The 17414-nt window shown below is 50.1% G+C and overlaps 1 protein-coding gene across 2 annotated transcripts in view; it reads right to left on the reverse strand.

The window, feature by feature from the left end:
• Window positions 1-14546, reverse strand: part of Cplx2 (complexin 2) — a 73183-nt gene extending 58637 nt beyond the window's left edge. The window contains exons 1-2 of one of the 2 annotated variants that reach the window (XM_028863779.2): window positions 14243-14546; window positions 5225-5304 (exon numbers count right to left, since the gene is read on the reverse strand). The gene's annotated coding sequence lies outside the window, so the exon portion shown is untranslated. The remainder of the gene's footprint in view (window positions 1-5224; window positions 5305-14242) is intronic. The other variant, XM_028863780.2, reaches the window with a different exon arrangement.
• Between the last annotated feature and the right edge of the window lie 2868 nt (window positions 14547-17414).

A 17414-nucleotide genomic window follows, 5' to 3' on the forward strand; every position in this document is an offset into this window, starting at 1 on the left:
GAGGTGGGAGAGTGGAAGGAGGGGAAGTGGGGGAACTGTGGTTGGTACGTAAAATGAAAAAAAAAGATTTAAAATAAAAGTAAAATAGGAAAAAAAAAAAAAGAGAAAATACCATAAATAGAAACCCATTTAAACACCGTTACGGAATGCCCCAGCTTAGCACCACAGTACATGGTGGAGTGTTGTGTTTCCCTTTGTGACTGGGGGGCTGACTAGGAGCTGGGCTCCCTGCCCCTGTTGGGCAATGCTGGAGACAGGCGCATACAGCATGTTGATAGCCCAGGAAAAGATCACAATTCAAGATTCCAACATTATTTGTGTGTGTGTGTGTGTGTGTGTGTGTGTGTGTGTGTGTGTGTATGTATGTGTGTGTGTGCATGCATGTACGTACATGTGTGCCAGAGGACAACTTTGGTGTTGCATTTCAGGCACTGTCCACATTTTTAAAGAACTACATTTATTTATTTACTTATTTACTTATTGGTTTGTTTGTGTGCTTCTTAGAGGTCAGAGGAACAACCTTTGGGGGTTGGTTCTCTCTACCATGTAGGTTTTGGAGATCAAACTCAGGTTGTGAGGCATGGAGGCATACATTCCCCCCCCCCCACACACACACACATGTGAACCATCTCACTGGCTCAAATGATGTAGCCTCAGCTGACCTCAAACTCATTCTCCTCTTGTCCCTGCTTCTTTATCATGTTCTATCGGTGTGTGTTACCACAACTGGCTTTTTTTTTTTTTTTAAACACAGTTCTTTCTTTAGACTGGAACTGGGCACCTGCTCTGCCTTAGTGAATGAGCATGGCGCTAGGTCCACATACATAAGAAAGTTAGAACTAAGAACTAAGAACTCAAAGTTTTGAGTCCTTCCTAAGCAACAGACACCATGATTGGTGTTTTACATAGATTATTTCAAATCTCCTCCAGTTTTATTTATGCTCCACCTCCAGGACTTCCGCCCTACAAGTACTATTCATTTACTTGGTGGTTCTCTTTACACTGATTTGCCTTTTTAAAAACGCACAATTTTATGTTCAAAGAAAATGCTATATTGTTTCCATAAATCAGAGTTTGATATATAGCTTCCATATTGCTAACATGCATCGATTGTGAACTGTTAAAATAACAAACGTGCATCTGTATACCACCTAAAGTCATCTTACACAGCATCAATCTTGTGTATGCCAGCCTTTGGGAAATGCCGCGGCACCTCAGCTAATGGGACGCACACTCCTGGGAGGATGCTTTACAGACAGGAACAGTCCTTCCTGTTCCATTCGGCAGTGTGAAGGGATGGTGCTGGATGTGAATCCAACCGGCTACTTCTGGATGCTTAAGCCTTTTCAACTTATGCTTTTCAAATGTGTGTAATTTTAAATCCAGAGACCCCTTTAAAAATAAAACTTTACATGGGAGTCCAGTATATAAAACAATAAAAGCAGAGATTTTTTTATGAATTAAAATGGGCTGGGAATCCAGGTCTTCTTTTGTGTGTGTGTGTGTGCGTGGCTTCCCTTCCACCAAAGTCAGACCCTTTCTCAGAAGCCTGTGACTCATAGGGACATGGTTTCAAACCCAGTCTGTTACTGTTCCTTGGTTCTGTTTAGTCCAACTTTCTCTGTAGACCCCTGAGGGGTGAGCTGTGGGCCTATCCTGACCTTCCTGGTTGGGCCTCTCTCTCTCTGCTTTTAGACTTTGGCCACCTTGATATTTTGAAATTTTCCATCTTGAAATATCCCGCTGGCTTTTTAAGCCTTGCTCTGACCTCATTGTTCATCTATCACCCACTGATGTGCCTGTACCCAGTGTTTTAGAGGGCACAAAGCAGACAGGGAAGACTAGGAGATCTTTCCTTTCACAGGTTTTCACTGGTATCAGAGACAGAGACAGGCATGCTCAGAGTGCAGCTGTGAGCATCCCCTGCTCACCCAAAGCTCATTTGTTCCTCAGGTTCCTGTCTTCCTTAGGATCCCGGTTGCTTTCTGGGTAGTGACTGAGATAGTGCCAGTTGATATGCCCCAGGATGCTGGCTGCCTTCCACAGTGATGCCAGAGGTTGGTGCCCAGCCCTGCCTCGATCCTAAGACACTGTTCCTTCAGCAGTGTCTGACTTAGTCTGGAGTAGAGCCACACCTCACTCAGACCCTACATCCTCTTCCCAGCGAGGGCCATTTGTGGTATCCCTGCAATCGCCTGGCTCTCGGCCTCGGCCTGCTTTCTCTTCTCACTGCAGGGTTTGTTTGACCCCCCTAACTGAGAGGTTGGATCCCTGTGAAGTGGGAGCTCCTAAAGGCTCCTGTTTGCCCAGAAAGAGAGGAACCTATTGCCTTAAAACTATGGGCAGGTCTGGACAGAATTCCAACAAATTTTAATATTTCTAAATGACACTCTACTTCACTGTACCCTTGGGCCATACCAACACTACTACTACCCATTTCTCTTAGTCTTCAATATGGCTCTGGTCCTCTCTGAGATGCCCTGAAACTGCCTCAGAACATCATCTTTGGGGCTCTCCCTTGTGGTATAAGGCCAAATCTCAGCTAAGGCTAAGTCCAAGTTCTGGAAAGTTTTGTCTCAGTGGACCCACGTACATTACTGAGTTCAAAACTTCACAAGTCAATTTATGTCAAGTCAATTAGATAACTCTGCTCATGTCAAACCAAGTCAGTCAACACCAGCCAGTTACTTACTGTGTGCCCCTGCTTGTTCATACTAAGCCAGTCTGTCATCAGGGAAAGAGAATCCATTAGTGAACACGATGCACTCCTGATTCTCTGGGAATTTTTTTTTTCCTTTGAATCAAGATTCCAGTCTCAAAATTTCCCTGAGCAAAACATTTCCCGTGCATGAAAGGCTGGAGAGGGAAGCCTCTGCCTCTGGCCTTCTTCCTAAGGTTTGAATAGTGGTCCCCAGGTGTAGAGCCTTTGGAAGGTGGCGCCTGCCTGGCAGAAGGCGCCCACGTGTGCCCTCAGCCCCCATCTCACTCCCGGTCTTCACCATGCGAACAGCTGTTACCTCACACACTCGCTGCTGCAGATGAGATGACGCAGCTCCCACCGCCACAGGGGACTGAAACCTCTGTAACCATGAGCCAAAATAGTCCGTCTTCCCTGAAATAGCTGGCAGGTGCTCTGTCACAGTTAAACCCCCTCCTGGAGTATTGAGTGGCACACCTCAGGTGGCAGAGCTAGCTGGCCCCTCCCCTTTCAGGGTCTGTTGGGTAGGGATCTGGAGTCATGCCTTCCTCATTCAGTCAGTTGTTTATTGACTCACAAGGCTTCACTAAACGCTTAGTACAGACGTGCTCGGTAATATACAGACATTAGCTCATTTAATTCCCTGTGACAAGTAAGTTGTCCAGGTCTCTGCGTAATCACTATAAGTCTAGAGCCATTTAAGTGGCCAGCGAGAATGTAACTCAGCCCTGACACCAAAGCCATGCTCTTCCTGTCTCTCTCTGCTGTCTGTTAGAACAACCAACTAGGCTGTAGTCACCGATGCTTAAAGAAACACGTTCTACATGGAGGGGAAGAGAGGATTAATGGGTATTTTATGGAAGGGCCGAATCCCACCTGACTAGTTTATTAGAATTCTTTGAGAAGTGAACTATATGGGGAGATAAATGGTGACTTTCACAAAAAGCCTTTGTTAAGTTTCTATCCCAAAGCCTATTAATAAAATTGATTCATTATAGAATTGGGCAGAAGTGGGTGGCAAGTGGGAGGAAGCCTATTTTTATATGGATAGAGAACTGGCTTCGAGACAAGAAGGAGGGTGGAGACAATGGGCTCTTTTTCAAACAGAGAACTAGGGTTCTCCAGGAATTGCTATTGAGTTAGGTTTGACTAAGCCCAGGCTACAGGCACTGAGCACACAGTGTGTGTGAGCCCTGATCCAAACAGGACAGCCTGAGCAAGCAGGATTCTGTTCATCGCTGAGAGCACCCAAGGAAGGCAGGACTGAGAAGTCTTCATGCAGCAGGGACAGCTCCTTAGGGAGCTGCAGAAGATGGCCAGAGAGCAGAAAGACCTCCACGCTGTGGCCAGAAGGCTGGAGGTGGCGTCACTTCTGTCTCTGTGGAATAGTGGGCAGGACCCTTACTTTCTTAGGTCTTAGTTTTCTTTCCTATACAGTGAAGTGTTGGCTCTGATGACCTGGGAAGGTGGAATGCCCTGGGTGGAGAACACTAACTTGAAACGGGATATACTAATGAGAGAATTCCCATTTCTCCGAACCAAAACGCCCCCTCTGTCCGTGTTCTGTGATGGGATTTCTCCTTTCCCTCCCCCCAACCCCTGTGACTTAGGCAGAGAGCCATGAGGTCTGTGGTGCTGGGGCTCAGAGCCCAGCCTGGGATTCCTCAGTGGCGTTGTCTGTGAATGACTCAGCCTCGTAAATAGCTCCCATCTGGATGAGCCATGGTATCTATAGCGTTCAAGCGATCTCTGTATCCACACACTCTCTCTCTGTGCAAATATGTGGATCACTGTATGCTAAATATGAGGTGGCCCGGAGACGTTCCTCCTCTTAAAAGACTATTTGCTATGAAACTCAAGACTGTTTATTTAAAGAAACAAGTTTACAGCTATGCACATTATGGTGGGGAAGAGACGATGTGGATGGAAGGATGCTGGGGCGGGGTGACTAGGCTTGGCCTGCTAACCTGCAAGAGGTGAAGTTGATTGTTCCCTCCATGGTCCTGTCTTTGCAGAAGGGGGCAATGGACACCACTACTGAGAGATGGGGACAGGCTAGGAGAGGGGGAAGGGTGCTGTGATTCAGTAGAAAGGACGAGGAGTTGATGGTGACAGGAGAGCCAGGTCATCTCATCACAGACGATTCATCAATTCTCCTCATTTGTTAAACACTAACCAAGTCCCGCTGTGTGCATAGGTTCCTGGGCGACAGACAAGGAGAGTGGATGGGAAATCAGCCTTAGCCCCCTGCCTGTCCTGTACACCGGGCTAGCCCTGTCCTGTACACTAGGCTAGCCTCTGAGCTTCAGTTTTCTCACCTGGAAGCAGGGATGAGAATGCTCACCTGAGAGATAGCACTGGATAAGCTAATGCTTCAGAGATGCAGCCAAAACCATCACACTGTCCCGAGCCGACCCATCTCACGCCAACTTGGGAATGGAAGAGTGACCCCTTTTGTCTTCGTCCCAGACAAGAGGCCCCCCCCCCAATGCCACCCATGGCTATGACCTTGGGCAGCGCCCTTACCTGTACTTCCTGGATGAACTGGGATGCAGGAGCCTCAGGCACCAAGGAGGGTAGATAGCATGTCAGAGGTGCTTAACTTCCTAGAGAAGGAGAGAGGATTTGCAGCTGAGAGAGTGTAGCCAGGGGTTGGGCTTCCTAAGTGAACGTGAGACCCCAGTGTCCTCAGCCACTACTGTCTCCAGCCAAGGCCACCACTGCTTCTCTCGGTTCTAGCAAAGGGCTGGGAGGGATGGGGCTCTGTCTGGCATCAGATCTAACTCCTGGCTCCTTCTCCACTTCATCTGCTGGCAGCTGCCCATCTCGTTTACTGGCTCACAAAACACTAGGATGGTGCCACCAGGATGTGAGTGGTGTCAACAGACACATTGTGTGTGTGTGTGTGTGTGTGTGTGTCAGTCATGTCTGGTTTCCAGTCCTGGCCTTGGGATCAGCCACTGCATCTCCCTGGCCCTCTGCCTCCTCACCTGTATTACGGGGTTTTAACGTCACTCACTCCTTGCATGTAAACTGGATCTTGGCTGTGAAGACACACAGAACACACACCCCTCAAATTCTAGTTTCTTCCCTCACTTTAGTCTTGGGGGTGCCAACCTCACTGTTAAGAGGCAGGAGCTGGCGCATCTGTGTCTGTGTCCAGACCTTGCACCAGGTCTGCCAATGTCAGTGCCCCGCCAGGGTTTGTTGACTGAGCCTGCTCCCATGGTCTGGTGGAGCTGTCTTTACACACTGAGGATTAGAGAGGCAGGCGGGCATTTGACCTGACCGTCAAGAGTACACAGAAGTATCCATGGAGCTGGGACCCCAACCCATACTCCTTACACTGTCCACCCCAGCTGCTGATCTCAGGGACTGCAGGGGTGGGGGTGGGGGGCTCTTCTTGACTGAGCACCAGATGTGGGCTGTGGTGAGGTCTTCAATGCCTGCTTATCTACTTCCTCCCAGCACAACTCGTTACTTCCTCTTGGACTCTGTCTTCTTTCCAATAACAGTCCTTCTTCCAGCGCCCCAGGAGCAGGTGTATCTGTCATTTACCAGTGTGGGCACCGAGGTGCAGAAGGATGAAGGGCTGCCTGGCTCACAGAGCCACTGTGTGGTGACACAGGGCATCCCACCGAGAGGACTCTGGGTCGTTTGTCACCATCAGCCTTCAGGTCCACTTTGGACAATGCATCCGACACCCGCCACCACACACACCCCTCGTGTGACCCTCTAACTTTCACCATACACAGTTCCAGCCTTTAAGCTCATTGTTGGAATAGGGGCTCCTTCAGGCTGCTCCTTAGAGCCCAGGACTGAGCAGGACTTGGGTAGGTATCTGGTAATGAATGAGTTAACTGTGTGGCTGAGTGAGAGGCCAGACCATGTTCGAATGTTGTGGTGCAGCAGTAAATGGGGCAGATGTGAGTCCTACTCTCAGGGAAAATCAGCAACTGGAATGAAACCATGGCCAAGTTATTGCTTTCTGATTGGCTGGGTTGGGGAGTTGGAGCTGTGAGTGTGTGTGTGTGTGTGTGTGTGTGTGTGTGTGTGTGTGTGTGTGTTTTGGGGAACAAAGGGATGGAGGGACTGCATTCCGCACAGGAACAACATCTCCAGTGTAAATGGCAACTTGTGTGTGTTTGGCTGGGCCACCTGGGTGCAGGGTCAAGTACCTGACCTTTAAGAAGTCAACAAAGAAAAATGGGTGGTATGGTTAACTGCTTGGTGTCGACCTCCTGCTGAGTCCCAAACGGTTACTTGAGGTGTTGACACATAGTAAGTGTTGCCACATAGTAGGTGCTTAGTCAACTGTTGAGTGACTGGGAGAACAGGCAGAGAGCAGGTCAGGAAACCTTCCATCTCAGGGCTTGTGGGAGTCAAACTCGTCAACTCTCAGGCTGGCTGCAGACCCTTCCACAAGTTAGCTATTCTAACCGCACAGGGAGGGCCTCAGTTCCAGCCCCCTACCTTATCTCACTGGCCAGTCCAGTGTCCCAGCTCCCTTCTACAGAGCATGGCAAGGAGGCTCAGGAAGGATCTGGCCCATAGTTGAAGCCCAGATCCCCTATCCTACCTTACAAGTGAGATGAGGACAGCTACCAAGAAAGCAGTCAACTGAAATTCAATGAGTTGCACTCTGCTGCAGGCTTCTCAAGGGTGCCCCCCTCCAGGAATAGCAGGGGCTTCCCTGAGAACATGGACCGGGGCCTGAAACCTAGAGAGACCAAGAGGGCAGTGGATGGGAAGGGCTTGCTGAATAGAAGGGACATCACCTGCAAAATCATGGAGACAATGTGGTCCACATGGACACTTAGAAGCATGTGGCTTGGCTTGGGGCGGGGTCAGCAGAACACACTTACATGGGGCCTCAGAGCAGCCAGGGGTGGTAGAGAACCCCTGATGGGCCCCAGATTTGTGCCTCTGGAGTAGTGGGAGGATCGGTTTTGGGTGGGGGAAGATGGGAACTTGGGATCGTCTTGCCAGGCTATGGGCAGTGAGGAGCATGGAACAGAGATTCAGAGTATGGGGAGAGGAGAAGCAGGAAGCAGGATTTATGCTTGAGGAGGTGTCCATTTGAGTGAGATGGACTCAGCCTCTCAGGTCGGGTGGCACAGTGACTTGGAGAGGCTTCAGAAGACCCACCCTGGGGAGATTCTTCGACAGACCTTAAGAAACTCTCTGTGGCAGGCTCTTGTCCCTGCCCCAGCTCCCGCCTGAGCCCGAGCAGTTCCTTGACTATTCCCAAATGACATCCTAGCAATCACCCCATGCTTACCTCGGCAACCAGCCTCTGACAGCTGCCACCACCTCTGCCCCACTGCCTGCCACTTTCCCTCTACTCACTCCATTCCCATCCTGCAGCCTTGCTGGGTTTTCCCCTGACCCAGGGCCTTTTCTGCCCTTTCTGTTTCTTCTGCCTCCAGGTTTCCCGTGGCCAGCTTCCTCCTCCTCCTCCTCCTCCTCCTCCTCCTCCTCCTCCTCCTCTTCTTCCTAAGATGTTAGCTTCACTACCTCTTCCTGGATTCTTCCCTAGATGCTTTACTAAACAGGCCCACTCTCTGTTACACACCACCTCTTTAATTTTAATTTACCTCTTAGAATTTATAGAACCTGGAAAATGATTTTATGTGTTTGTTTTCTTTCTCTCTATTAAACTTGAGCTCTGGGAAGGCCAGGTCCTTGTTCTGTCCTGGGAAGGATGGCTCAGGGAGACACTTCTGGGTTTGTGTCTGCACATTTGGTAAACAGGCGGGTAATACCTACTGTAAAGGGTTATTGACAGCATTGAAGACGCAGTTGTACATGGCCTACCAAAGCCAGAATGACCCCAGGGATCCCACCAGTCCTTCTCTTTACGGATTGTGAAACTGAAGCACAGAGAAGGATGGGGCTGGCTACACGGCCCAGCTACGAAGTGCTGGGATGGGCTTCTCTGATGCTGGAGGAGTGCCTGGCCCTTTACCCTGCTCTGAGTAGGCGTTCAGCAGAGAGCTGGCGCCGGGCTCCTCCAGCCATCTGCTGCTTGAACTGAAAGACCCCACTTGCTTGCCTGGCTGTCACAACTTCCCAACCAGTTAGCCACAGGAATTCTAATGGCTGTTTTTGTGGAACACAAAGGTCTGCCTCTTGAAAATGGAGAAATGCATTTTCCTTGCATTGGCAATTACCACACTGAACATCTAGACAACGGTTTTCACCTTGCAGGTGCATTACCAAGATTAACTTCTGAACCCTGTGGAGGGGCTGCTTGTTGGGACTTGAGAGGGCAGCAGCTAGGGAAGTGCACACGTTGGTGTCTTTTGTCACAATAGAACCTGAAGCTTGAGAAGCTTGAGACCCCCTCAAGACAAACCTCTCTAGCTGTTTGATCCATTTTAAGGAGAGTGGTTTCCTCGTTGCCTTAAACGCACGAATCTTCTCCAGGATTCAAGGTTTTTGGTGTATCCTGTCCCATTTGGTCACTGACCCAGCATGTATTATATAAATATTGACTGAGGGTATACATACTAGGCACTCTCATAGGCTCTGAGGATGTCACTGAGGGACAAAATATGACCTGGTGTTGCCATCCTACAGACACGGGGGAGACAGATGGCAGAGTCCTTCCTGCTGGTAACCAGATGTGTGACTATGGGTTAATTCCCTCCCCTCTCTGGGCCTTGGGGTTTTGGTGCTCTTCACTACTCGACTCCCTCTTAAAATGTTCTGGTGGCCCTCACTGATTACAGAGCACTACAGTCCTCTCTAGCCTGTGATTGTAGGTCCCTCAGAGCATCTTGCTCACCCACTCTCTTTTGCCCCCTTTTTATTTAGCAGTATCCACACTGCTCTTTCTTTTTTATTTTTATTAATTTTGCATGTGTGATGCATGTGTGTGTGTGCGCGCGCGCGCACGCGTGCACACACACACATGCCAGAGGTCAATGTCAGGTTCCTGCCTCAGTTGCCTTTCTACCTTATTTTTTTGAGACGGGGATCTCACTGATTCGGTTAGACTACTTGGCCAGGAAGCCGCCTGTCTTGCCTCCCCAGCACGCGGATGACAGTACACATAACCATACCTGGCGTTTTAGCTGTGTGCTGAGGATCTGAACTCAGGTCCTCACCCTGCACAGCAAGCACCTTGTGACTGAGCCGTCCTCCTCCAGTCCTCACGGTCACTTCTGGATACCTCACAGTTTAATCCCTACAGAATCCCCTTGAAGGGGGAACTTGGGTTCTTCATCTCCACCTGAAGAATGAGGAAGTGGAGGCCACAGGAAGAGATAATGTCTCGGAATTCACAAAGCTTCTCCATGGAGGGCTGGTATCTGAGTTAGGCAGCCTAGATCCCAGGCCATGCACCCCTCTCTGCCACTGTTGCCTCTGCCTGCCTGTGCATCAGCTCTGCTCCTCTCCCGCCTGCATCCAGGGGTGTCCCCAGGGGCCCCATTTGAGGGAATCCTTCTTAGTCTATGCTCAGTGACATTGCCCGGGCTGGTCCTTGCCATGAGCTGATGCTGTCCTTGTTTGTTTGGCTGGATGTTAAGCAATGTCATTCTCCTGCCTCCGCTGCTCCTAGCCCAGCATCCTGGGCCATCCACTCTCCACACAGCCACCAGAGGCTTATTTAAAAAGAAAAATCATTTTTTAAATCATTTTTATGTGTTTTGAATAAAACTCCACCTTGTGTCCATGGCCTTGAAGGTTCTCCACCATCTAGCCCTGCCCTGGCTTTCCCCGCCCTCACCTGTGGCCAGTTCTCTGAACATTCACTCTATTCCAGACATATTCACCTCCTACCTGGCCCCAAACAGCCCAGGCTCACACTTAGCCATTTGCTCTTTCAGAGTGTTCTTCCCCACAATAGGACCTGACTGTTTTGGACCTCAGTTCCACGTCACCATTTCCATATCTATCTGTGTAGGTGTTTCCATAGTTACCTTTGGATTGTTATTAATGGTAGCATCTACTCTGAGGTGTGAGCCCCAGGAAAGCAGGTGCCAGATGTATCTGGTTCTGCTGTGGCACTGGCACCTGAGGTGCCTGATGTGGCAGAGCCAGTCAGTGACAAGTGTCTTGAAGGAAGAGTAGAGTCCCTCTGAGACTCTATACAGGTGATCCAGCACTGCCCTGAGAAGGTGGTGACCTGGGTCTGTTCGCTTGGACTAACTTCACGAGTGCATTCAAGATCGGTCACTAGCTTTGTCTGCCTGCGATCTTACACTCAGGCGTGAGGCAAGTTCATTGGCTGTTTCCTGCTGACTTCCTCACTAAGGATGCTAAGAGCTCCTTGCCTGTTTCTTTGTTTGTCTTTCTTTAACTTTGGGTAACTTATGAGCTATTATCTTTCACAGTATGTCACAGGCCAGGGGCTTCCCTGAAAAGGGAAAATGCTAACTTTTAAGTCAAAACACCAGAGCCCAATCAGGGCACACCCACTCAACACAGCTGTTACATCTCATCAGTCATGGAGAGATTTTATGCTTTAAAGAGACACAAGAGTGCTGAGTTCCACCAGGGCCTGGGCGGAACACTACTCATGGAGTACATCAAAGGAGCTGTAGTCTGTGGCCCAGAGGGATGTGTGGTCAAATTCAGGGCAAATGGAGAAGGAGGCTTCGCGCTCATCGGGTTAACCCTACCAGGACTAAAAGAAACTGTGCAGAACTCCGCAGAGATGAAGTCTGCGTGTCTAACTTCAGAGCCCTTCGTTAACAAAAATCGAAGACCCTCCTGGGAGATGAGCATGGGGGCCAGAAGACTGGTGCCACCAACCTTAAAACCACTTGTAAAGCCGCCCATGAAAAGGCAGCTTGTTAGGTCTCAAGGACCACTCACCACACATGACCTTCATCTTGGAAACCAGGAAAACATTCTCTGCCCTACTTTTAGGAGCCAGGGAAGGAAACAGCGTACTGTTGTATGTACCAGGGAACCCCAAGGACAAACCTAGACAAACTCGTGAACTGAAACGCTCTCTGGATGATACGTTCAGAGATCCCGGCGCTGCTCTCAGCACCAGGGAAACCCGTATTTCTGTAGAATGTGGTTTACTGATTGCTATGCCCCCCCATCCATATGAATTCATGATGAAGGTCACTTGGAAAGGAAACTCACTGTTTCTTGACAGGACTCAGTTTGTCTTTTGGTTTTCTTTCTGGATTGTGGCTCAGTAGCCATTAAGGATCCATCATCATACAATTCTGGCTTGATAAAACTTGTCATCTCCCCCACCTCCCTAAGTCGCTCCTTCTAATGTGTGTGTCACCACAGTCTGGCTTACTCCTCAAAACCTCCAGAGCTGGTGGAGGCAGGAGGGGTCAAGATTTAATGATATCTGAGGCAGTGCAGCATCTGAGAGACAGAAGTTGTTATTGATGTTGAAAATATCTCTACACAAAATGATACCAAGTCTTATATGATGTCTTGGGATTTTTTTTCAAAACTAGTCTGTGTGTGTGTGTGTGTGTGTGTGTGTGTGAGAGAGAGAGAGAGAGAGAGAGAGAGAGAGAGAGAGAGAGAGAGAGAAGAGTGGGTGTGGGTATAGAGAAAATTAAACTGGCCAGACACTGAAGCTGGATGGTGTTATCCCCCTACCCTGCTCCCTCCCTCTCCAGGGTTTCCTGTAGTGCAGACTGGCCTTGAACTCACTTTGTAGTCAAGGACAACCTTGAACTTCTGATCGTCCTGTCTCCATCTGGGATCACATTTGTGTGTCACTATGCCAGGTCTATGTGGTGCTGGGTATTGAACCCAGGGCTCTGTGTGTGCCAGGCTGGTTCCCAACGACAGAGTCACATCCATTGCCCCCCTTTTCCCTTTATTAAAATTATTTTTTGAAATATCCCAGCCTGAAAGACACTTTGGGGACCGGGCTCAGTCTTTCTATTCGCATTTCATAGTTCCCATCCTGAGGACCTTTTGGCATGGTGACATTACCCTGGTAGCTGTGATTTCACACCTCTAGGCCTTTATACACAGCTCCATCTGTCTGAGATCCCTTTTCTCCCACAATCCAACAGTCCTGCCTCTGAAGTCCCACAGCCTTGTTTACTAGCCCGAGTAATTATCACACCGTATTTTAATTTTACTTTTCACTTCCTCTGCTGGCCTGTGGCATCCTTGGGGCGCTTCTCCATCCTCCCAAAATGTATCCTCAGAACATGTTTTCAGAAAGGGTAATAGTACAAGGTTTATTTATTCATTTTTTTCAGTATTAATGTGCCTGGCATCTCACTAAACTCCTTGCTTAGCTATGACATTAAACCTTAACATAGTGTGTACTGTTAATGCTGTCACCTTTCTTGAATAGTCAAGATGCTTTCCGGAGGTTATTTTACCCTTAAGCACACTTGTGTGCTACATGGTGACAGAGCTGAGGCTGAGTTCAGAATAAAAGCCACCTGTTTTTCCTCCTCTGGCTCCTTAAGGTTCCAGGGGTTGAAGAGCCTGGGTTTTAGGCTCAATTCTGCTTCTAAATTGTGGAGTGACTTTGGGGGGCAACGGTGCCCCCGGGCCCTGTCTGCCTGGAAGAGTCTTTGAGAGAACTAGAGGATCACGTGATGCCAGGGCCCTCCCTGCTTCAACTCGCCAAGAGGAGGTTTTTCTTCTACGGTTGGTTTTCTGCCCAGGAGTTGGCTTTCCTGTCTGGGAACCTCCCAGCTTCTCAGCCTCAACCTCTTTTGTCGCTTAATTGTAGTCTTTGCAACCTGCTGCCGGGGTCGCCTCTGCCTCCCTCCCTCCCTGCCAAGCTGGGATTTCTCTTTAGGTGGAGGTGGAGCCCTGGGCAAGAGGGAGGGGAGGCTGCAGCTGCCCGGCTCCTTCCTGTGGCTTCCCTGTTGTTCCTCAGCCCCTTCCCTTCCCTCGCCCCCCCACCCCCGACGGAAACTCAGCCTCACACTTTCTAGGGATGTTCGGGGCACCTCCGGAGCCAGCGGTTGCCGCGGGCAGCCGCGGGCTTCTGGGTTGCTCTCTCCCAGGTCCGCCGCCCGGAGGTGGGGTGGGCGTTTGCAGGAAAGGGGGGCGGCGCACTCCGTCCTCCCAACGCAGACAAGGCCCAGCACGCCCCGCTGGAGCCGGGGACCCCCGTATGCCCGTCCCCTCCGCCCTCTTTCCCCGCCATTGCTCCCGCCAGGCCTCGGTGACTGCAGACCCAGGCCGGGGCCGCGGCGGTGACTAGGCCCGGGTCCAGCGCGTCCCCGGCGCCGCCGCTCGGGGAGGTGCGGGAGTCCCCGACAGGGCAGCCTTCGGCCCCCGGAGCGCCCAGGCCCGGGCGCCGCGCTTTGTGGGTCGCCGCCGGGATGCAGCGGCTGGCGAGGGCGGCGGGGCGAGTCCCGGTGCGAGCGCGCGCGGAGCCCCGGGGCGGCTCGGTCCCCAGCGCTCGCTGAGCCCAGACGAGGCCAGGAGCTGTCCCCGGGGCGATGCTGAAGGGAGCGGGGGGAGCGCTGCGGGGAGAGGCCGGAGCGCGGGCGTGCAGGGCTCCGGGCAGCGCCCGCCCGCCGCCAGGGTCTCCCCGACCGCTCGGCTGGCGACACGGAGCGAGCGCGGTCTACGAACCTGTTGGAGGCAGCAGTTCCTCCGCGGTGGGCCGACCAGGGCGCCCGGGACCGAGGCTCTGGCGCGCCTCTCCCTCCCGTCCTCCTCACTCCTCCGCCGAGACGCTCCCTCCTGCCGAGCTTAGCGCGCGCCACGCGGGGGGCGCAGAGCCCCTCTTCCGTCGGCCCGAAAGCTGGCGGAGCTGCAGGGCACACAGCTCAGAGGCCTCCCCCAAGGGCAGCCGGGCTCCCAGGGAGACCCGAGCTTCCTGAGAAGGGAGGCGGGGGCTGGCTGCTGGGACAACAGCGAGTGGCAGAAGAAAACGGCTGGGAAGCAAAAGGGAGACAAGGGAGTTCCCTAGACTCACAGCTCGGTCTTGAAGTTTGGGGACGCGTGAGGGAGGGGGGTGTTGCTAGGATATCCCGTCATGGAAATCTCTTTCTACCTCTCTCCCTTTCTGTGACCAGCAACTACAACATATGCTTACACTTACCTGTTCAGTTGCAGACTCCCCTCAGCTCTGTCTCTGACATCTCATTCGGGTATGTCATTAACCGTCCCTCAGGGACATCTTTCAGAAAATAGGATATTTAAGGTCATTCATCAGCAAAAGGCAGAAGAATCTCCTCCCTGGTTGTCACCGGGACAGAGGACTACTCGTTCTTAGCAGACTCACCCCAGGGCCTTTACACCTGTGTCTTTTACCTTTTGACTGCAACCTTACTTAGGTTTAATCCACAAGGTAAAGTGTCCTCACTGTCAGTGAAGTCTCCTGTGCTGTAGGGTCCGCCTGTAAGTCCCATGCTGGATGCTTGATCACACCGTATTATAATAGTTTATCACCACCCCAAAGCGACCAGTCTTGTAAAAGCTGGATCCATATTCTTCTCCGGATCTCCACCACCTAGCACACAATAGTTGTTCAATTGTAACTGCTAGATCCGGGACTAATGTGAAGCAAAACTCAAAGAACTCCCCTTTCTCCGTGTGACTGCTCATTTGACGTCTAGGTTTTCATTGCAGCCTGCAAGGCCCCACTTGGCAGCCTTATCGCCAACACTTCCCTGAGTCACCAACTCCCCTTACAATGACCTCAATTTCCACCTTGAGCTGCTTAAAACATATAAGTTGCTATTTTCTTTGCTTGCCACACTCATCGTCTTGACTCACAGGGCTGAATCCGTGTAGTCATTTGGGTTCTAGCTCCAGTGTTCTAATACCACTCCCTCAAAGATGCTATCTCTGGCCACGTATTTAATACAAGTGCATCCAGCACATTTGTAGACAACAGCATCATATCACAATATCAAAAGGTTGTGCATCCTGATTTAATGATTTCCCCATTTACTCTGGAGCATTTCTTCACAATTTTCCTTTGCTGTACCGAGGGTCAAATTTCAATTATTTAGTAGTTACTTCTCTGAAGTAATTTCACAGCCATCCCTTGTTATGTGTGGGGGATTGGTCCCAGGAACTTGATACAAAACTCTGAAGATGCTTAGATTTCTTACATAAAATGGCATCGCATTTGCATACAGCCTACATAATCTTCCCATATGCTCTTAGTTGGGGATAGGGTCTCCTGTAGCACAGCTGGCCTCTCCTCCTGCCTCCACCTCCTAAGTGCAGGGATCGCAGGCACGTGCCACCAGGCTTGGTCTCCTCCCTACCTCCAGCTCTTTAGATGACACACGTGCCTACTGTACTGTCAGCATTCTGAGCCGAATTTATCTTAGTCTGCACATCACAGCCCCCTTTTTCTTGCTATGTGGGTGACTGTGAAATCACCTCTGGGCCAGAAGTCACCAGAGAGGGCTTGAAAAGAGGGTACATAGACATCCTTAAAAGGAAAGACACGGTTGGGAGAGGGCCTTAGGGCATTTTGTCATGCTTTAATGGGATATGCCACAGACTGGACAATTTATCATGAACAGAAATGTACTGGCTCATTGTTCAAGTGAATCCTAAGCAGAGGAGTTGGCAAGGGTCTTTTCGTTATGTTAGGAGTGAGAGAGGAACAGGGAGAGGGGGAGAGGAAGGAGAGAGAGGGGGAAGAGAAACTTCTCACTTCAAGCTCTGTTACAATTGTCATTTATCCATTTATGAGGACAGAGCCACTGTGAACTAATGCCTCCTAAGAGAGAATTCTATTTCTAATACATCAGCCTTGAGAGACACGGTCAGTCACAACAGGGAAATCGTCCATAAGTGGCTGTGGGTGGAGTCACAGGCCTGAGCAGTAGTCCTTTCCTTCTTACCACTCAGGGCAATACACACCATCACTCTCACTTGATGTACATGACAACTGTATCCAGCGGATGTTATTCTGTCCGTCTTATACCCCAAACCATCGAGGGCATCAGAAGCAGACTAACTTGACCAAAGTCAGATAGTTTGTAAATGGTGATACTGTTCCTGGTACCATGATGCATGCTGGGATCTGGAGGTAAGGAACAACTTTTTGCATCTAAGAATTCACATCACTGGGAGATGTAGATGTAACCAACTGTCTTATTAAATAAGAAACACAGAACCAATGTAAAGAAGAAAGCCAAGAGGTCAGAGCTCAGAGCTAAAACCTTACCCTTCCTCCTGCGGTGGTCCTACCTCTCCGAAAGAGACCTACTTCCTGTGTGTTTGTCTTTATATAGTCTTTCTGTTCTGCCTTCTCATTGGTTGTAAACCCAAACACATGACTGCCTCGTCACTGCCTGTATGTACAGCCCTCAAGGTCTTCTATGGTATTGAGATTAAAGGCATGTGTCTCCAATGCTGGCTGTATCCTTGACCACACAGAGATCTACCTAGCTCTTCTACCAAGTGCTGGGATTAAAGGCGTATGCCACGAATGCCCAGCTCTGCTATGGCTTGCTATTAGCTCTGACCCCCAAGCAACTTTATTTATTAACATACAAATAAAATCACATTTCAGTACAAATAAAATACCACCATACACAGGCTAAGCAGTAGATTGTAGCTCAAGAACGGTTTTCACCCAGGATAGAGGTGGGGCAGCATAAACGGACAGACACCCAAATCGGGAGAAAATTAGACTTGAATACTAGCTACAACTTGTTGAGCACTGTCCAGATATGACACACTATGGTAAGAATTTTGCATGCTGTGTCTTAGCTAGTCAATCCTGCTTATCCTTCCCCATTTTACAAAGGAAATTGAAATCACGAAGCTGGTG

This window comes from Peromyscus leucopus, chromosome 5 (assembly GCF_004664715.2).
Source record: "Peromyscus leucopus breed LL Stock chromosome 5, UCI_PerLeu_2.1, whole genome shotgun sequence".
Lineage (NCBI taxonomy): Eukaryota > Metazoa > Chordata > Mammalia > Rodentia > Cricetidae > Peromyscus > Peromyscus leucopus.